The sequence below is a fragment of the Lissotriton helveticus genome, chromosome 1_2 (assembly GCF_964261635.1).
Source record: "Lissotriton helveticus chromosome 1_2, aLisHel1.1, whole genome shotgun sequence".
Classification (NCBI taxonomy): Eukaryota; Metazoa; Chordata; class Amphibia; order Caudata; family Salamandridae; genus Lissotriton; species Lissotriton helveticus.
The window spans coordinates 92,840,909-92,848,288 of NC_136058.1; the positions used below are offsets into that span (position 1 = coordinate 92,840,909).

The following is a 7,380-nucleotide window of genomic DNA, read 5'->3' on the forward strand; positions in this document are numbered from 1 at the left end:
GAACCTCCAAATTTCGTTCTTGATTAATTAACGCATTCTTGGCAAATGCTTTCGCTTTGGTTGGTCTTGCGCCGCTCCAAGAATTTCACCTCTAGCGGCACAATACGAATGCCCCCGGCCGTTCCTCGAGATCATGGCCCCAGTTCAGAAAACCAACAAAATAGAACCGGAGTCCTATTCCATTATTCCAAGCTGAAGTATTCAGGCGACCGGCCTGCTTTGAACACTCAAATTCTTTCAAAGTAAACGCTTCGGACCCCCAGGACACTCAGTCAAGAGCATCAAGGGGGCGCCAAGAGGCAGGGACTGGGACAGGCAGTAGCTCGCCTCGCGGCGGACCGCCAGCTCGATCCCAAGATCCAAATACAAGCTTTTTAACTGCAGCAACTTTAATATACGCTATTGGAGCTGGAATTACCGCGGCTGCTGGCACCAGACTTGCCCTCCAATTGATCTTCGTTAAAGGATTTAAAGTGTACTCATTACAATTACAGGGCCTCGAAAGAGTCCTGTATTGTTATTTTTCGTCACTACCTCCCCGATTCGAGAGTAGGTAATTTGCGCACCTGCTGCCTTCCTTGGATCTGGTAGCCGTTTCTCAGGCTCCCTCTACGGGAATCGAACCCTGATTCCCCGTGGTCACCATGGTAGGCACAGAAAGTACCATCGAAAGTTGATAGGGCAGACATCCGAATGTATCTTCACCGTCACGGGGACGTGCGATCGGCCCAAGATTATCTAGAGTCACCATAGCGGCCGGGCGAGCCCGGATTGGTCTTGGTCTGATAAGTGAGGGTGTTACCCTTCGTCTATTTCTATGACCAGCAGTTCTGTTCGAGGTATTAAGACTAGTGACTATATAAAATTCACATAGAGGAACCAGTATACATTTGACCAGCATAATTCCTCTTAGCAGCAACTGTGACAAATTTGATAATTTGTTAAATTGAGTAAATGGACTATACATGTTAAATGTTAACTTCTTTAGTTTTTTATTTCTTTGCACTTGGACTCGACGTTATGAGTCGCGGCCGCCGATTAAAATTCCCTATACTTGTGTCCATTCGCTCACAAACAGAGGAAAACTGATGGTTTTGTTGTACACATATGGAACCTAGATGTTCTCTAAGATGGCGCCCATTGTATCGAGGGTTTCGGTCCCCAGCATGTTTGTCCTTACTGAGCGTATTCCTCCAGCCTGATGTATCGCGCGACTCCTTTCTCGCACCAAACCACCTATAAATAATTCTGCCTTTTTTAACCTGCTCTCGCTGTGTGTGTCATCGGGCAGAGGATATCGGAAGAATCGACAATACGCAGAAATGGAGGTGAGCTTTGCATGACGCTGGGTGTTCTTTGTGACAGTTGGCGTTCGTTAGAACTAATATTACTTTTCTTAGTCAAATCCAAGTATTGGTTTGTAATTTAACTTATGTGGGGGACAGCACCAGACTGCATTATGCTAGGGAGAGCACTAGCCCTCGCTATAATCAATCTACTCTTTACGTTAAGTACTTACATCTAAAAGAGACTGCGGAGCCCTTTAACCTTAGTTAACTCGGCAGTTTGTCTTGCCGACTTTTGGATCCTCCCGCATGCGATCTCTTGTCTTTTCTTTTCGGTATACAGATAGGAGTGGGTGGTCTGCTCTTGCTTAAAGCAATTTGCCTTCGTTTTGAAACTATATGGCATACATAATCTCCTAGTTCATTGTAACAAACTTTCAGTGCACCCGGATAAGCTCTTAAGAAACTCTGTGAACTGTGAAGTTACACTCTTAAATAGTAATCGGTGCATCGTTCTATGTGTTTTCAGAAATAAAAAGCTAGTTACATAGAAGCCCTTCATCCCGCAAGGAACTCTGACATGGGTAGATGAAAAAGAAATCTTGCATAACATATGGAATACAAATTGGCAGGTTAGTTTTGGTCGACCTTATTCAGGACCTAACAATCTCTTTAAAATGCTTTACATAACAAGTGGTGACTGGTCCATACTTATCCTTGTAGAATTTGACAGTGTGAATCTTTCTCCTGCCCTGGAAGATGACACCCGCTTTTATTACTACAATCTCATAAAATATTTTTTGTATAATTGAGGTAAGAACTGTTTTTTGGTGTCTCTTCCTTTCGCACTTGTTATCCTAGAATTTTATCACTGAGAGAAATTTCTTTGTATTTCTAGGAGATCAGTTCACTATTTCGTGGATGATCCTATGAGGTGTCGGCACTTAATTTAATTACTTAAGTCGACACATGGACATATTAAATATATCTTTTAGCGTGTAAGTAAAGAGAGAGATAGTGCAATAAGCAATTGTTGATTCGGTTGTGACTCAATCCTTTTTTTCCGTTTTCTTATTCTTTTCTTTATAAAGTTTGTATATACGTTTACTCTTGCTCACCTTTTAGGATTTCTAACATTGGTGAAGGCTATCTTTCATGTGAGTGTAATAGTTGATCAAGGATGCATCTCTCTGACTAATGTCATTTCTGAAATCTGTCTATTTATGACTGGTAAACAGACAGCTAGCAGTTAATGTTCCCACACCTGTGTGGTAGATGTGTGCACACCAGTTCCAACCTAATCAATTCTATGATAATAAAAAAGGATTCGAATGTAAAATGAATTGACTTTCGTTCTTAATATGTTGGGATATGTACAATAAACTTTGGGGCATATCATCAAGGGGGTTTATCTCCGCTTTTTTGGCTTTAAAAGCCAAGAAAGCGGAGATAAAATGATCTCCCTATTACCTAGCTGTCGCTAACACCAGTTAGCGACAGCTTGTAGGAGATAGCGACCATCTTGGGCCCCGCTTTGCATGTCAGTGAAATTTATCACTAATGACATGCAAAGTGGGCGTTCCAAGATGTTAGCGACTGGAAACAGTCACTAACATCGCTATCTCCTATCACCAACTTTTGGAGATATTCGCGCTAAGCGCGAATATCTCCAAAAGCTAACACCTGCCCCATAGCAGTTCTTAGGCATGTTATCCAATGGGAGGTGGATAACATGGCTAAGAGCATTAGCTCGGGAATGCATGAATATCGCGGACTTTTCAGCGATATTCATGCATTTCGGCCGATTTTTATCGCTTAGGAGATAAACCTTGATAATAGCAAGGTTCCTAAGCGATACCAATCGCCGCAGCTCGGCGATAAAAATATTGCCGCTAAGCCAACATAGCGATAATTATCGCTAGTTGTTGGTAATATGCCCCCTAATTTTTTATTTCAGATACCTTGGTTCATAGAAAGGAAGAGTTTATATTTGTTTAGGTCCTGAGGAAGGTGGTTGCAACATACTACAACCCACCGAAACGCGCGTCGACCTGGCGTGGAACCCTACTAAACACTCTGTGGCTCCCATCATAGTAGAGTTTCCCTCTACCTTTCGGCTTACCTTGCTATGTAAAGATTTGGTTGTAATTGGTTGGTGTGAAAGTGTATGATTTTGTGTGAGTGTTGTATGTTAGTCTTTTTGGTGTTGTATAACCAGGGTATCATACGTTTTCCTTTTTTTGTGGTTTCTTTGAAAATCTAAATAATTTCTTTGTGCTATATATAAAAAGTATTGTGGACAATCCAATGTACTGTATAGAATAGTGATAATTTACAATTTTTAAAAAAAGAAAGATTTTCTATATGTTGTACTCACTAAAATGATAAAAAGAGTTGAACAGTTTAAAAAAAAAAGAAAAAGATGAAACATGATGAAAAAAGAAATAAAGAAGTTAAAAATATAACTACGTAAAGTGTAATTGATATGCTTTGAAGGTCTTAGAGAAAATCATGAACTATGTCTCAATATGTAAAGTATGTAGGCTATAAGGGAATATATTAGCGTTGTCTTGGTCTGATAAATGCATGAATCCCGGGCGGTCAGCGCTCGTCGGCATGTATTAGCTCTAGAATTAACACAGTTATCCAAGTAACAGATGGAGCGATCAAAGGAACCATAACTGATTTAATGAGCCATTCACAGTTTCACTGTGTCCGTCGTGTGTACTTACATGTGCATGGCTTAATCTTTGAGACAAGCATATGCTACTGGCAGGATCAACCAGGTAGTCGCACCTGCTGACAGGGTGGGGACTGCGTGCCCATCTCCCCAACCGGCAACCTTCGTGCGCCCCTCCATCTCTGGAGCCTGCCAGGGGAAGGAGCCCACCCGCCTGGGTGGGAGGGCTCGCTGGGGGGGTGTGGTGAGGTGCGGTTGCATGGGCACCAGTAGGCCCAGCAGTCTCCCCCGGGAGGGAAAGGCGGGCCGAGGCGCAGCCTGAGCGAGACGCAGAAGTGCCAGAGCCTGGCGGCGGCGGCACCGCTCGGAACGGTCGTTTCTAGCTGCTGTGGAAATGTGCTGGGCAGAGAGGGTTGACGGTGTGGCACGCAGCATCCAAGGGCCTGGCACCACCCGACCCCTTCCGCTCAGGTTAGACCACTGGGGGGCATGTGCTGCCGGGGCCACTCGGCCTTCACTCTGCTGGTTAAAGGGCCTCCCACCAGGCAGCAGGCCCTCGAGTTGGACAGTCCATGCAGGGTGGAAGATCTTTGCTCGAAATAATAGCTGAGGCTGGCCAAGCAGTCCATCCCTAAACGGACCAAGAGTACCCAATCGATCATAGTACAGCTGGGGCATCCCCTGGCAGGCCACTCTGTGCAGGGGGTTGCTGGCTTAGCATCCCCTGCCCGCCTGCTCCAGGGGCAAGCAGACTCGGAGAAAAAGGACCATCGGGAAGGGGCCGAGAGACAGGTGCATACCCAGGCCCCTGGGGGCCCCGGCGGGCGGGCCCAGGTGCTGCCTTCCCCTGTCTCAACATCGCCGGACCTCACGGAGGTCTGCCTGAGCAAACTCTGAGAAAAAGGACCATTGGGAAGGGGGTGAGAGGCAGATGTGTACCCGACCCCCGGCAGGCAGGCCCGGGTGCTGCCTTCCCCCATCTCAGCATAGCCAGACCTCACGGAGGTCTGCCTGAGCAAACTCAGAGAAAAAGGACCACCGGGAAGGGGCCGAGAGGCAGCTGCGTACCCGGGTCCCTGGAGGCCCCGGTGGGCGGGCACGGGTGCTACCTTCCCTGTCTCAGCATCGCCAGACCTCATGGAGGTCTGCCTGAGCAAACTCGGAGAAAAAGGACCATCGGGAAGGGGGCGAGAGACAGGTGCATACCTGGGCCCCTGGGGGCCCCAGCGGGCGGGCCCAGGTGCTGCCTTTCCCTGTCTCAACATCGCTGGACCTCACGGAGGTCTGCCTGAGCAAACTCGGAGAAAAAGGACCATCAGGAAGGGGCTGGGAGGCAGGTGCATACCCGACCCCCGGCGGGCAGGCCCGGGTGCTGCCTTCCCCCATCTCAGCATAGCCGGACCTCACAGAGGGCTGCCTGAGCAAACTCGGAGAAAAAGGACCATCAGGAAGGGGCTGAGAGGCAGGTGCGTACCCGGGCAACTATGGGCCCCAGTGGGCGGGCCTGGGTGCTGCCTTCCCCCGTCTCAGCATCTCCGGACCTCACGGAGGTCTGCTTGAGCAAACTCAGAGAAAAAGGACCATCAGGAAGGGGCTGAAAGGCAGGTGCGTACACGACCCCCGGCGGGCAGGCCTGGGTGCTGCCTTCCCCTGTCTCAACATCGCTGGACCTCACGGAGGTCTGCCTGAGCAAACTCGGAGAAAAAAGGACCATCGGGAAGTGGCCGAGAGGCAGGTGCATACCCGGGCCTCTGGGAGCCCCAGCGGGCGGGCCTGGGTGCCTCCTTCCCCGTCTCAGCATCTCCAGACCTCACGGAGGTCTGCTTGAGCAAACTCAGAGAAAAAGGACCATCAGGAAGGGGCTGAGAGGCAGGTGCGTACCCGACCCCCGGCGGGCAGGCCCAGGTGTTACCTTCCCCCGTCTTAGCATCGCCGGACCTCACGGAGGTCTGACTGAGTAAAAAAACTCAGAGAAGAAAGGACCATCGGGAAGGGGCTGAGAGGCAGGTGCGTACCCGGGCCCCTTGGGGCCGCAGCGGGTGGGCCTGGGTGCTGCCTTCCCTCATCTCAGCATCGCCGGACCTCACGGAGGTCTGCCTGAGCAAACTCAGAGAAAAAGGAGGCCACCCTCCCCAGGGCCCTCAGGGGCCCCGGATGGAGCTCCTGAACCCTGCCAAGCAAAGGGAGGCTCCCCAGGCACAACGGAACCCGTGCTGGGCCTTTGGCAGTGCGGCAGGCTGGGGGATGGGGCCCAGGGGCAGAGCACCCGACGTGGGGCCCAGCCGGGGCTCCCAGGCCCGGGGGCGCAGCGGAAGCCTCCCTGGGCCCGGACACCACCCCGGGAACCCTGCCATGTGGCAGAACCGAGGACGGGCCCAGGGCTGGGGCAGCATCCTGGCCCGTCCAGCTGCCGGCTGAGGACCGCTAGGCTCAGAGGGGTCCCAGAGTACCTTGTCCCTCGTAATCCAAAGGAAGGCTACCCCCCTTTCTGATAACCTGTGCACACCGCAAGATGGAGGGGACCCTAGGCACGGACGCACACGACCTCATGGATACCTGGCTGGGATCCAGGAGGAAAATGGCCCCTCATCGGGACTTCCAGGGAAGCCCGGCCATCTGGTCGCCCCATTGGAAAGCATTGCGTGCGACCAAACGGCCAAGGGGAAAGGTGCGACAAGATGCCCGGGATCGAAAGGACTCCCAGCTGCCCACCCTGAGCCTTTGCAGTAGGGCTCCCATCTGCCCACTCAGGGAAGGGCTTGCGGGCTCCACTTCCCGGGGGCTTGGGGACCCCAGCTCGCCCTCATGCATGGGGAGGACCACCGAAGCTCTCGAGCCCGGATGCCTGGGGGAGGACTGCCCGGACCCATGGAGCCCATCCCGGGCACTTTGCCATGCCGTGGGCCGGAGCCCCTGGACCGAGAGGTGTTGTCCGAGCTCAGCCAATCTGGTCACCGGCAGAGAACCGCCAGTCCAGTAGGGGTGTCCCGGCATACGCTGTCCCTAGTAATCCGGAGGAAGGCTACCCCTCTTTCTGGGAACTCATGCACACCGCCAGGCTCAGGGGACCCTAGGCGCGAACGCGCCCGACCTCCTGGAGCCCTGGCTGAGACCCGGGAGGCAAATGGCCCCTCATCGGGACTTCCAGGGAAGCCCGGTCATCTGGTCGCACCATTGGAAAGCATTGGTCTCGGGAGCTTCGCTTACTGGGGGCTCGGGGACCCCGGCTGGACCTCAGGCACGGGGAGGACCACCGGAGCTCTTGAACCCGGACACGGGAGGACCCATGGAGCCCGTCCCGGGCACTTTGCCACGCCGTGGGCCAGAGCCCCCCGGATGGAGGAGAGATGTTGTCCGAGCTCAGCCCATCTGGTTACCGGCAGAGAACCACCAGCCAGGGAGGGGTGTCCCGGC

General features: G+C 52.0%; 1 pseudogene; it reads right to left on the reverse strand.

Moving 5' to 3' along the window:
* Window positions 1–1,041, reverse strand: part of LOC144808268 (18S ribosomal RNA) — a 1,843-nt pseudogene extending 802 nt beyond the window's left edge.
* Between the last annotated feature and the right edge of the window lie 6,339 nt (window positions 1,042–7,380).